The 13,911-nt window shown below is 47.9% G+C and overlaps 1 protein-coding gene across 1 annotated transcript in view; it reads left to right on the forward strand.

Moving 5' to 3' along the window:
• Positions 1-762: 762 nt before the first annotated feature.
• The window catches only part of LOC101693075 (core histone macro-H2A.2), a 43,102-nt gene continuing 29,953 nt past the window's right edge, over positions 763-13,911 (forward strand). The window contains exon 1 of the mRNA XM_004769529.3: positions 763-1,330. The gene's annotated coding sequence lies outside the window, so the exon portion shown is untranslated. The remainder of the gene's footprint in view (positions 1,331-13,911) is intronic.

Here is a 13,911-nt window from a genome sequence, read left to right on the forward strand (position 1 = left end):
GGACTAATGAAAATCCCAAGGCCAGTTGGGCATTTGGGTTCTTTCCCACTCCAGGGATTGGAGGCTCTCAGTCACTCCCAATGTTTCCCACTACTTAAACATTTACAGGTTTATGGGGGCAGATGTACACAATATCACCAAATGTGAAAGGCTCTGAAAAGCACACATTTGATCAATGCTGGAGACCTGTGTCTTCCTGTGGGTTTCTCTTTTATGAAGAGGTCAAAATTTCGCCTCTCCCAATCCTTTGAGTCATGGGGAGAAACCCGAGGAAGCATGGGTGGCCCATAGCAAGTGAACACTTCTCCCTGCAATAAACACATTCCTTGGACTCACCCCCAGCCACGGAGCCCCCACCACCATCTCCAGTGACAAAGGAGATGGCTTCCAGTAGAAGAGAGCTACTACTAATCCCATGATCACACCTGATATTGTCCACCGCATCCTTAGAAAAATACATTTCCTGGAAACTAACATTTGGTCCTTAAGACAATAGCCTCGCGCCCATCTTAACACCTGCTTCGATATTACAAATTAACACACGGTAAAGCAACCGAATTAAAAATTATGTCCACACACACCGTCTCCCCCACCAAAACATCCATCTGCTAATATTATGCAATGCTGGAATCTAAACTGGTCTGAATTTATAAAAAGCCAACAGGCATGGATACACAGTCTCAGTTCTCGTGGCCGTGCCCACCCTAGGCAACAGCCCCAGGGGTAGACACGAACGTTCCTGTACGGTATTCGTTATTATTTGAGGACACGAGACCATACAAGGGGGCCGTTTGGGCTTTCCCCTTCTAAGGCTCTCCCCAGAAGGGCCCGATGAACGCCCACGCCGTCTTCTCCCACCAAAGGTGGCTCCTGCTCTCCGGAGCCTCCGGATCCTGACCGTAGCGCTTCTGTCCCCGGCCCTGGGGAAAGCCTCGTCTCCGCGAGTGGCCCTCGGCGCAGCCGGCAGATCCGCCCGCGACGCGGAGGCCGCGCGGTTTCATCATTAATGCTCCTGAAGGACAATAGCTCATCAAGCCCCACCGAAAGCCCCGGACCCGTCGCGGAGCCTGGGCTGGCGGGGGATGAGGCTGAGCGACTCCTCCTAGAGGTGGTTATGTGGAGAAGGAGCAATCCCTTCTCCCTCCTCCTCCTCCCCCCGCTACTATCCGCGGCCCGGAGAACTGCCGCTTGCCGCCATTGACAAGCACCGATAGAACCCAAAGAAAGGCAAAGAGTCCTGCCCGGCACCGGCGCCGCGCGGGCCGAACCTGCGCCCCGGGAGCGGCGTGCCGAGGGCACCGGGCGCCCGGAGCAGGAGGCGCAGCACCAGGTGAGCCCGCCATGGCGATGGCATTATTGTTCAGGGGGCTCCGGGGTCTGTAGACAAAACGCGCCGCGGGGGCAGCGCCGGGGCCGGAGAGAACCCCTGCCTCTCCCGCCGCCCGGCCCCTGCGGGCGCACCCCGATAGCCGACCCTCCCCGCCAAAGAAAAGAGAGAAGAATTAATAAATCAAGCTGCCCAACTTGCTTCCTCGCGAAATAAAGGCGGGGGGGGGGGTGCGAAAGAAGCGGTAAAATTGCCGCGGCCGGCAAGGAGCGGGGGGCATCCTGGGCGAGGTGGGAGGAGGCGGCGGGATGCGGGGTCCAGCGGCGGGCCGCGGCGAGGCCGGCCCGGCAGGGAGCGGAGGGGTCCCGGGATGCGGACTTCGGGGCGCCGGAGCCGAGGAGGGAGGCGCCCGGCCGCCGAGGGAACTGCTCCGGGGCGGTGGGCCGCTCGGGGGGCCTTCGAGGGTGCGGGGCTGGCCGCCGGCCCGCTCGGGGCTGACAATGGAAGGGGCGCGGGGGCGCGGGCCGGAGGGAAGGGGGCCGCGGGCCGGGGGCGGGCCGCGCCGCGGAAGGTCAGACCCGGGACGCGGGCGGCGGGGGCGACGCCGGGGGCCGCTGCGCGGTAGCGGGGCGCCGCGAGCTCCGTGAGCCCCGTGAGCCCCGGCCGGCGCGGAGGAGGTCTCGGGGCCGGGCACTCCCCTCCGGTTCCCTTTCCGGGGCGCCCGGTGCCGCCGCGCGCTGCGCTTTCCCCGGGAAATGGCGGCCCCTCCGCGGAGCTCGCTGGAGCAATCCCCGCTTCCCGCTTTGCGCGGGAAAAATGCAATAATAATAACAATAATAATTAATAGTACTAATAATAATAAAAGGGAAAGGGGGATAAAAGTAAAGTGGCCGCGACGAAGGAAAGGGCTGCGGCGGGCGCCAGACGGCGCGCGAGGCGCGTGCGGGGCGCGGCGGGCGGGACCGGCCCTGCCTCCCCGGCTCGCAGCCCGCTCTCCCCAGCACCCGGTGCCAGCCTCGCCCGCCGCCGAAATCGCACCCGTCGGTGTCCTTCCCCGCCTTGCCTCGTGGGGGCGCCCTCCGCTCCTGCCCTCTTTGTTCCTCCCAACAATGGCCAACGGGCATTGAGCCCCCAACTCCTGCTCCAGGAGTTCCCGGGCGCTGATTGCTGCGGCCACCACCTGGGCCACCGCGGGCTTGATTTCCGCCGGGTCACTGCTGGGGTTTAGTGGCAACGGTCCTACGGTGAGCGAAAAGGGGCCAGAAGAAGCGTGCTGAGAAGCCAAAGCGCGGGTCCCTGTGTGTCTGGGGCAGGGCAGCCCCGATGGGAAAGGGGGTCCCCGCACCCCAGCGGCGCTGGTGACCCCAGGGAATTCCGAACAGGGCCCGCGCCTGCGCCCCCCAGACCTCAGGGGCCCACTCCGCTGGAGGCGGTCAGTCCACCCTAGCAAACGATTTCTTCATTTTTCTCATTTGTGTTTGTGTCCAAATACCACTGTGCCCCCTCCCTGGGCTGCACAGTTGCTACTGAAACGGTTCAATAGGCGAGAGAAATAGAAACGTTATCCAGAGCAAAACGCGCCTTGGTTTATACTGTTTCTTATTTAGCGACACACAATTCTCAGCTCGTTCATATTTAACTGAAAGTTATCTCTTACCCTTTTGGAAAAACTCTTTTTTTTTTTTTTTTTTAAGTGAATGTTCAGAACGGCAAGATTTGGAACCACGCTCACGGATTTTTAGAATCGCTTTAGCCCCAGATTATCATACAAATAAATATAGGCTCTGCCTGAAGGAAAAGTTTATCTTGCATCCAGTAATTTACACCTCTAAAACCTCCCTTTCCTGTAACCAAATTGAAAATATATTTATTTCCGGTTCTCTGCTCCAGTTCTGCTAGCCTGTCACAGGTCTTCCTCACCTGGATCCATTCATTGCCATGCTTCCGACATTATGAATGATTTCCTCTATTTCAGAACTCTGTAAAAGAATTTCATTCCTTGGATCTAGAATGTTCCAAAGAGGGACCTTACTCCCTCTCCATCCCATCTTCTGTCTACTTCCCAGGGATTCTGAGGCTTTTCCCAGTGGGTGGGACACCCTGTTAGCTGTTGTCTGAGACAGGCAGGTCTGCTTTCACTGCCTCCTGCCTGCAGAGAACGAGGGAATCCTGTTTTAGGCAGACAACTTTAAATGAAAGATATCTGTAACTTGGCCAGGGGAAAGGATGTACAAAAATCCAACCAAGTTTTTGAAAATTGTTTTTTGTTCTTAAGAAATAACCTTTTGGCACAGGGATGAGCAAAGATTGTGATTGGAGATCACTCCCCAAGCAGCTACTGGGACCCAATTTTTAAACACCTCTGGTTGGGGAAACCAATACATATAAGTAGAAGTCATGGGCCTTGCTCTGAGGGAGCTCAGGTTCCAAGCCTAGGAGATAAAATATGTATGCAAGTAAGACAAGGTAAAAAAATGATTACTCTTGGCAAGCTAAGTGGGAAACCAGTTACTTTCTTGCACTGCTAACAGGTATGTCAACTGGTATAGCCAATTTGGAGGGCACTGTTAAAGTCAAATAATGGACACACTTTGTGACCCAGCCATTCCATTTCTTGGTCTATATCTTAGGGAAGCAGGCACAGATTATGTAATTCCCTCCCATTGCAGAGTTTTGGCAGTTTTGAAACTGAAAGCAACCTAATGGCCATCATAAGGAATGGCTAAATAAAATCTGGTACATCTGTCTTCTGGACAGATCAGGCAACATTTTAAAGGAATAAAGTAAGCCCATATACACTGAAACAGAAAGGTCACCAAGACATACTAATGAAAAAGGCAGTTACAGAACAAAACATACTGTATGGTATTATTTATGTCAAAAACAAAAACAAAATACTATGTATTCTATAAGTAAAAATGCACATATAAAAAGATAGGAAGGGCATAAAGACACCACTGAAAGAGACGAGAACTGGAGAAATTATCAAGGAAGAGTTTAGTCATACAATTATTCATACCCATCTGTAACAATTGTTACAACATTTGGAATTTTACTATTTGAATTAATTTCTGTATTACTTGCATAACTAAATACAATTAAGAAGTTACAAGTGATTGATAATGTGTAACAACAGTACCAATAAAATGCTGCAACAGTTTTTAAAGGGAGAATAGAATTTTAGTCTGGAAGAAGGCTGGGAGTAGGCTTCACAGAGAATGCAGAAGAAGGGGATAGGGTCCGAGGCAGGCAGAAGGAAGACTGACCAGACAGTCTTCCTCTTTCTTCAATGTCATCACGTTATCACGTAAATTCCCTTGCGAGGCTGTGGTCAGCCTGCCCTGCCAAGGTTCAGGTGGGTGAGGGAACTAAACCCAATAGTTTATATTTGTCTAATCACTATGATTCTGTGAATATCTTACATTAGATTTAGATGAGAGAAAAAAATGAACCAGTAGAGGAACTTCTGACAATAATGCTGGAAGGTAGTATTTTAAGAAGGAAGATAGTGAAAACTTCAGGATGGGGAGTTTTTTTCTCCTGGATGCACACAGGGCTATATATGGGGAATTAAGTTGGAGGGAAAGATGAGCATTTGAGAGGATAATTCAATTCCCCTCCCCCCAAAAATTTACAAAAGGAACCCCCCTTTTGAAACAGATATTTAAGGGGTACCTGGCTGGCTCTGTCCCTAGAGCATGCAAATTTTGATCTCGGTGTCATGAGTCCAAGTCCCACATTGCAGTGGAGACTGCAGTAAGAAGGAAGGAAGGAAGGAAGGAAGGAAGGAAGGAAGGAAGGAAGGAAAGAAAGAAAGAAAGAAAGAAAGAAAGAAAGAAAGAAAGAAAGAAAGGAAGGGACATTTAAGGCTGGTTTCCCTTATTCACTCATTCAAGGAATATTTATTGAAGATCAAATGTGTACATTACACTGCCAGGTATAACCGAGTACAGGAAAAACAGCCCCAGACCAGGGTTCCAGAAGTGGGGGTGAGGGGCGGGTCATAGGTCTGGTCTCACATGGACTGTGTGGTCAGAGACAAGGTGTTTACTGACCCCCGCCCCTCCCCTGTCACACCTTCTGTGGTGGCTACCAACAGGAGGGGGGCACTAAAAATGGTCGATCACTCTAGTCCCTTTCCATCTTAGATCATGACCTTGTGAAATCCTAGGATTCTAACCATGTGATGACTGACTGTGAATTCCCAGACAGATGGAATTTGGGGGATCGGACTAGGAGGGGCCCCAAGTGCCCCATCTTGGGAAAAATAAAAGTTTCCCTGTCTTGAAGTTCTCAGTAGCTTGGGTAGCTCTCGCTGTTTCCCCAGGGTGGAAATTTCATCACCAGCCCTTTACACGAGCTCCTAGGAAGATGTTGCTGAGCTCCAGCTTCGCGATGTACACAGACCACCCAGTGCTGCGGGATTGTCGTTGTTGCTTTTGAACTAGAGGGGAAATGCCAGCTTGCGCTCCATGAAAGTCATCCCCTAAAATTGTTTCTTCTCTGGAAATAAGTCCACAATGGCTAAGGTTTATGAAATGCCTTATTGCCTGCCAGGTGCTGTTCCAGACACTTTCTCCATATTCACTCCTTTCATTCTTTCCACAGCGCAATAGGCGGGTACTATTATTAGATCCATCTTATGGGAAAGAAAAGAGAGGTGGAAGATGTGCCCACAGCTGGAGGTAGACTTGGGAGTCGGCTCCAGACACCCTCCCTCTACAACCCACATCCTCCCCTCCATGGGGTGAGAACAAGGGCCTGCGGGCCTCCCTAGGGAGTCTCAGATTAGGTTCGATACGAAGATTTTTACTTTAAAAACTTCTCTGCGTCACCATTTTACCTGCCTCTGTCAGATGAAAGATAAAGATTATCCAATTGAGCTACACAACACTGTGCTTTAAACTGTCTTGTCACAAAGTATTAAATAAGATGAATTTGGTGGTTTCGCTGAAGCCCTTGCTATTCATTTATCCATCCCGCCCTCCATCATACTTCGCCCGATTTATTTGACTGGCGTTGCCAATTTGGACTAGGAATGGAGTAAGTAATTCAAGTCAGAATTCTCGTGCTTTGACAGAGAAGTGTGGGTGGAAATCCATGTCCGACCAGCAGCCCCAGCCCAGGGACGTTCGCTCCAGCTCATTCTGGGGATGCCAGGATTAGCTACCATAATATTGAACCCAAAACTGTGACACATGATCTGATCAGAGATTTGGGGTTATTTCTGGATAAAAGAGGCAATCCTGATGATACAGTTTGGAGGACTAAATTTGGGGTGTTTCCACCACAAGTGGACAAAAACCTAACAAAGTAAAAATCAAACCAATCCTGGGAAACCCACGCCCTGCATTTACTGCATTTACATTAGCCCGGTGCTAATAACGCCATACATTATGCGATGTGTATTTTGGACTGCCTTAACCGTTCAATAAAGCCATTAAAATTAGATAGTGGTGACAGAATATGAAAAGGTAAATTCCAACAGCTTTTGTAATAGACAACATAAACTTTTAGCTCAGGTGATTATTCACGGGGTCCCCCAGCAGGATGCCAAGCTTGCGGATCGATCACGCTTCCGGAATTTTCGTGCAGTGCTAACCCACTCCAATGTTGGCCCCGTGCTACGAAACTGGATTTCACCCCCGCTGCTCTTCAGCGAACGCTATAGATTATGTTTTGGGGTGGAGAAGGGCAGTTTCGGAACAAAGCAAAGTAGAATATTCAAGTCTGGTTTTTCTTTCCGATGATTGCTTGTGGATGACAAGATAGTCCCTTCAAAGGAAAGATCACCTGGCTATGACTTCATTCTACTGGGTTGTTCCATGTCTGTGGATGTAACAGAGGGGAGGGGGGTCAGAAGGAGGGACCTTTTGAGCATCTTCATAGAATAGGACCATCTTTCAAGTGGGAAAGGACCTCACAGGTCGGCAGGTGTAATGGCTGTCATTTCTCAGAGGCCCAAAGCAGGCAAGGCGGGGACCAGCCATCAGGGTTCTCAGGGTCTTCCCAACTGCACCCAGGACTGCTCCCCTTCCTTCCATCTGTTTCATATGTTGGAATTCCTGAAAGATTGTTCTTTTTGTTGTTTCTCTGAGCAAAGTTAGCAGGGTTGTGGAGGAGAGGTATTGAAAAATCAGTGGGTTTGGCTAAGGACCACAGGTGGTGCGTAAAAGACTGGACCCCCACCAGCTCACACCACACACCGCCCCCCGCCCCCCACTCCGGTCCCCTGTACCTCCCATCTGCCATTGTGCTTCACCCTCGAGGTCTAGTGGCTTCCACTCGTAGATGGCAAGGCACCCCACGGTTGCCCTTACCTAGTGTAGCAGATAAAACTGCCAAGACCAGTCCGTACGCGCACACCAGGAAAGGGCACTGTGTGTTGCCAGTATAGAACATGGCAGCCGCAGTCACAGCCCCCCGCCCCCCACCAGCACCAAAAGTACAGCCACTGCCTTAGGACCAACAGTAAGGAAAACAGGGTGGGAGAGGCAGGCGAGGGAGGGATGGAGGAAGAGGAGTTCCAGGGCAGCTGCCTCTGTCTTGAGCACCCACAACTGCCCCCACCTATGCACTCAGGGGCACAGCAGTCATGGATGTCTCTGGAAGCCCCTGGTAGGTCAGGCAGTCCTGGGGGGCTACAGTCTCCTTGCTGTCTGATACTGGCATGCTCACACCCAGCCCCGAAGCAGGCTCCCGCATCTCCTCACCCCTCACCTGAGAAGCTCATCTTGGCTCAAAGTTGGTCCCCTGCTCAGAGGATAAGAGGCCACCACTGATAACAATAAACCTCACTACGAATCTGAAACTGCTTGATTTTGAAGAAAGAAGACAGCTTGCCCACTGTTCTGGTTTGTTAATTCCCAAGAGCAAAAAGACAAGAGACCAGGCTGGACCCAGTGAAGGGTTTGTTTTTTATTTTGTTTTCCATGAATAAATAGATTCAGGAAGACGGTTTTCTTCCGGGGTGCATGACTGAGATCCAATAAGAATAAAACTCTTTTTTATTCATTCATTTATATTCATTTCTCAATCAACTGATACCATAGATAACCAAATATATTTATATTGTATTAGACAATGGCAAGCTAATAACGAAGAGACTGAATATATATTAACAACTTGTCCTTTTGTCTTTTTAAAAAAAAACATAAGCTCACGTTTAGCAAAGGTAACAAAACCTAGTCCCCGAGTACTATCCTAGCAGGATATACTCTATATCCAGACCCTATCTGTCCCCCTGCCCCCATGCTCTGCTCTCTCTCCTGTCCCCTCTAGAAGGAGATGGGCACACACACTCTGACTCTGGGTTATAAAGAATTCACTAGAAGCTGACGTCCTCCTAGATTATTCCAGGACATGACTTGAAAGACTTTTTAAAAAGGGAATGATTTGTAACCCAATAGTATAATTTAAATAAATTGGGTTAATGCTTGGTTCTAACGTTCACGGTTAGTTAATTTAGTTAATTTGATCCACGCGTCATTTTGATGAAATTGCATTTGCTATAGCTCTTTACATTATAAATTGTTAATGTGCTCTAACATATATGACGATAAAATTATTGACTGTTCTCATTCACTTAAAGGTGGCCTTGGAAGAAAACGGTTTGGAAAGTATTACTTGTGCAATAATGATTTGCCCTTGGACTTCATAAATGGAAATGTAATAGAGCAGGTGATTTAGCTAGTATTACTGAGAATGGTTTTTACAGCTACAAAATAATACTAACTATTATTATTTTAATACAGTACATAGGGGAACACACCAAAATATATTAGAATTCTATTAGGTGTGAGGCTAAGAGGTTTTTTTTTTAACACCCTTTAAAAATATATTTCTACATATAGTTAATACATTTGTATTGAATTCCCTTATGTTCTACCGAGTTTTATTTATCTCATTTTAGTCTCCCAAAGGTGAGTTTTGAACTGACAGAGTAAAGATGCTTCATTGCAGCGTCTACCTCGTTTTTTTCATAAATATTTACAATATGAAATATTCTGAAGCACGATCCTACAGATTAGAAAAATATCACGGGGATGAGAAATGAGTACATCTCAGCAATTTTAAAACAGTACTTAAAGTTTTAAAAAATCCATCCCCATCATTAAAAAGCTACAAGTCCTCTAATTTCTGGTTTTAAAGTAATATAGAGATGAAAGCATTTTGATTCACATACTTTTCTATGGAGATTCCCTTGTTCACTGACTTACTCAACAGAAACTTTGGGAGAATCATCTAAGAGGCAAGGTTTGTCTAGCTAGTGCATGGATAAAACAAGGCCCCAGGCTTGTTGATGTTCAAGGGTCGGGGCCCCTCTCACTGGCCAACCCCAGGGTCCCTCCTAACTAAAGCAGAGGCAGCAGGACTGGATTTCTCTATCCAGCAGGAGCAGCCTGCAGGCAGATGGGGGACCAAAGCCCGCCCCAGAGCATTTGCTGTTCCCAGCCACTCCCTCCCCATAGCCCCTGATCGCATACTTCTGAAGAGAACAAGCTCAAAAGAGTAATTTAAAATAAGCTGTCTTGTAATTCCAGATCCTTTGTCAGGGTGGTTCATCCGCCCAACCAACCCTCAACTGTGACACGCGGCCCGCAATGACTGTTCCCATCTCAAATGACTGCTCTCTTTAAAAGCCGCTTTGCAGCACCTTAACAGCAGAAAAGGGGTCATTGGAATCAGGATGGCTGGCGGCTTCTGATGGACCATCTCGCTGATTGGCTAGGGTGTGTCATAGTCCTCATGAGTTTACATATAATAAACATTGCAAGAAGTTGTTGGAGGCAGAAAAATTGGATTACTCTTGATCAGCTCTTTATGCTTGAGAAAGAACGTATTTAAATTAAACAAAATATTGGTCCAAAGACACCAGACTATTTTGTCTTCTCAAGAAGGCAGGCAATCAGAGTGTTAAGCAAAGTTTGCTGTTTCCCATCAAAAGCAATTCATTCAATAAGGGCAAATGCTTGGGATTTTTCTTTCCTTTCTTCTCCTCCCTTCTGGGATTACAGTATAATTATAAATATTGTTTATAGGAATCCCATATGCTATAGTTGGGCAAATACAGACACACTGAATTTGATTCGGTTATATTAATGGGTCTTACATAATCTCTTGATAGGAAATTTTATATTCCTCAATTATCTCAAGACCAGTGACTCACCTGGTGATGAAAGTGATCTAAATTTTTCAATATGACATTATTACTCAATTATAAAACAGTTGAGCTTTTTCTCTTTACCAGCATACTCATTTCTAGGCTGATTCCCAATTGATGTTCTTTAGGATGTTAAGTTATAATGACACTTTCCGTTTCCAGTTCTACATGATGGCTAGAGCGCAAGGGCTTTCCCTCTCCTGGAGCCCACAAAAATAATGGTTAAGAATTTCAAGGAGGGGCGCCTGGGTGGCTCAATTGGTTAAGCGACTGCCTTCGGCTCAGGTCATGATCCCAGAGTCCTGGGATCGAGCCCTGCATCAGGGTCTCTGCTCGGCAGGGAGCCTGCTTTCTCCTCTCTGTGTCTGCCTCTCTGCCTACTTGTGATCTCTGTCTGTCAAATAAATAAAATCTTTAAAAAAAAAAAAAAGAATTTCAAGGAAATCTGAACAACAACATTTGCGGAAGGCTGGTGTGGGTCTTCAGCAGGTGGGAGATTTTAACACATTGCTAGAAGACCCTAGTGCCTCGGACCATGCAAACAGTGTCACACGGGAGAGCCTCCCGTTTAAGGGTAAGGCAAGAGGGAGCTGCACGGAAGGTGGGCAGGGTGAGAGAGGGGGAGTTGCTGAGAGTCTGTTTCCAGAACAGCCAGCTGAATTGGTCCCTCTCCCTCCCCTCCTCCCTATAGTTTCTGGCCATCGGGCATGTATCCATCCACCTAACTATCTGGGTTTCCTCTCTAAAGAAAAAGACTAACTATGTGGGGCACCTGGGTGGCTCAGTTCTGGAAGCGTCTTACTCCTGATTTCAGTTCAGGTCATGATCTCAGGGTTGTGAGACCGAGCCCTGCTTCGGGCTCTGCGCTGAGCATGGAGTCCATTTGAGATTCTCTCTCTCCCTCTCCTTCTGCCCCTCCCCACTCAAAATAAATAAATTTCTTTATTTTAAAAAAGAAATCTATTGAGGTTTATTTTTTTAATAAAAGAAACTGAACAACTACAGGGCAGGTCTAGAATTTCTAGGACACCTTCAGCTCCACAAAGTGATGCTTTCCCATTCTGGCATTTGGGGGCTCTCAGTCCCTGACCGGGTGCCCAGGTGATATGTGCTTGGCAGGCCCTATGCACACACCCAGAGGTCCCAAGCAGGAACCATGCCTAGCTAATAACAACAGCTGAGAAAAGCTGTAATGATCAGACTTGGCTTTCATTCTTAAACATGAAGGCATGACCAAACTCAGCAGACATTGAAGGAAATCTGACATGAAAGAGAAAGAAAAGAAATACATGGGATGACTGACTGGACCAACTAATTTTGAGGGCAGACGATCACATTAACACACCCTAACTAGTCTGAGAGAGACTTGAAGACGTGGTGCATTCATAAAAGGCGGCGCTGATATGAGAAAAGGAATGATCAGAGAACAAGAGAGAGCTCTTGGAAATTAATAATACGGTTGCCAAAATTAGATGTTAAGAAGGCTGAAAAAATGGAAGGAAAAAGACAAGAGACTTCGAGGAGCAATGCAGGAGCTCCAACCCCTGGTTTACAGGCATCCAGTAAGAGAAGGGACAGGCGAGAGGCATAAAGAGACGGGGCAAAATGATCAAGTCTGGAACAGAAAATGTCTGGAATTATTAAAGTCTCCAGTCTTCTGACTGATTGAGCAGGGTGAATGGGGTCTGGGAGGACCCATACTTAGACATCATCCTTAGACACATCCTTGTGAAATTTTAGAATAGAAAGAGACCATCTAAAAGCTTGGGGTTGGGGCTCCTGGGTGGCTCAGTGGGTTAAGCCTCTGCCTTCGGCTCAGGTCATGATCTCAGGGTCCTGGGATCGAGTCCCGCATCAGGCTCTCTGCTCAGCAGGGAGCCTGCTTCCTCCTCTGCCTCTCTGCCTACTTGTGATCTCTCTGTATCAAATAAATAAAAAAATATTTTAAAAAGTAAAAAAATAAAAGCTTGGGGTTGGGGGCACCACACTTCTCTGTAACACTGGATGAAAAAAAAAAAACAATGGATCGATGGTTTCAAAATGTTGAAGCAAAATTATTTCGATGCTGAAAATTATATACCCTACCAAATGATCACCCAAAGATCATTCAGTAAAGACAGTTCCATTTATAAGAGACCAACGTGTACTTCCCTGTACTGTCTCCGAAGAGTTACAGGCGGCTGACCCCAAGCAAACCAGGCAGCGAGCAGAGAAGGAGGAGGTGAGGGGTGAAGGAGGAGCTGGGAAGATGGTCCCGGATGACCACTGGGCAAAAGCACCATTCCAGACTGGAGCGTGAGGTCAGAGGTCTGAGTACAAGTCTCTGGGAATTAAGTGGCCCCGGCAAAGAACGATGAGCGAGAAGTGGTGGGGGCGGGGGGAGGCAGTGTTAGGCTATGGCAAAGCCACACTTAAGGAAAGCATGATCAATCCTCGTTATTCACAGATTCCGTATTAGCGAGTTTGCCGGCTTACTAAACTTCATTTGTCACGGCCAAATCAATGCTTTTTCAGTCTTTCAAAGACACGCACAGAGCAGCAAAACATTTGAGCCGAATCACTCACCTTCCCAGCCAAGTTCTATCGAGACTGGCCTTCCTCTTTTGTCTCTCACTCAGTAAATTCGTGCCCTTTCCACGGCCTGTGTAGCGCCCTGGTTTGCACATCTGTGTGCTTTGCATGGATGATTCCACTTTTCGAACTGGCCCCCAAGCACTGTCCTGAAATGCCGTCCAGTGTTCCTGAGCACAAGAAGGTTGGGAACAAACGTGCCTTTGGGAGGAAGTAAGTGTGTTAGTTGAAGTTCGTTCAAGTTTAAGTGATAATCACTAGTTCCCATGAGTTCAATGTTGATGAATCTACACTACATATTACATAAGGTATCTGTGAACAGAAACACACATAAAACGAGGTTATATATTGATTTCATTGATGAAAAAGTGATGACCAGGGGCTCGCGGCCACCTAACCCTGTTTCCCCTAGGAGCCGTGCTCCTTATTCACTAGTCCAGTGTTCCCAGTTGCTCTGTAGAACCCAGCTACTGCCCCTCCCCACCCCAGCCCACAGTGATTCCTAACTTGGGGGTGGGGTGGGGAGCCCTGTAACAAAGGCAAGATCTAAAGGTGAAGCCAAGTGAAATGTAGAATGACTATTGAACGACACGTTTTCAGAACGCAGAGAATCCACTTGTTAATCCTGAGACACAAGGCATCCGGAGCTGGACCACAGAAGGCCACTGTGAGCCCCACACCCACCTGATTCTGAAGGGCCAGTCTTTATAAAGTCTTAGTCATATAAACGCTGCCTAGGAGTATTTCACATTCAAAATCAGCCTAGAGCCAAAATGAAGACTTCACTGTGATTCTGGAACCAAAGGAAGGTTGTGAGGGGGGATGATGGTGGCAGAGAGGGCAGAGGTAG

Source organism: Mustela putorius, unplaced genomic scaffold, assembly GCF_011764305.1.
Source record: "Mustela putorius furo isolate JIRA1106 unplaced genomic scaffold, ASM1176430v1.1 tig00000698_pilon_pilon_pilon, whole genome shotgun sequence".
In the NCBI taxonomy this organism is placed as follows: domain Eukaryota; kingdom Metazoa; phylum Chordata; class Mammalia; order Carnivora; family Mustelidae; genus Mustela; species Mustela putorius.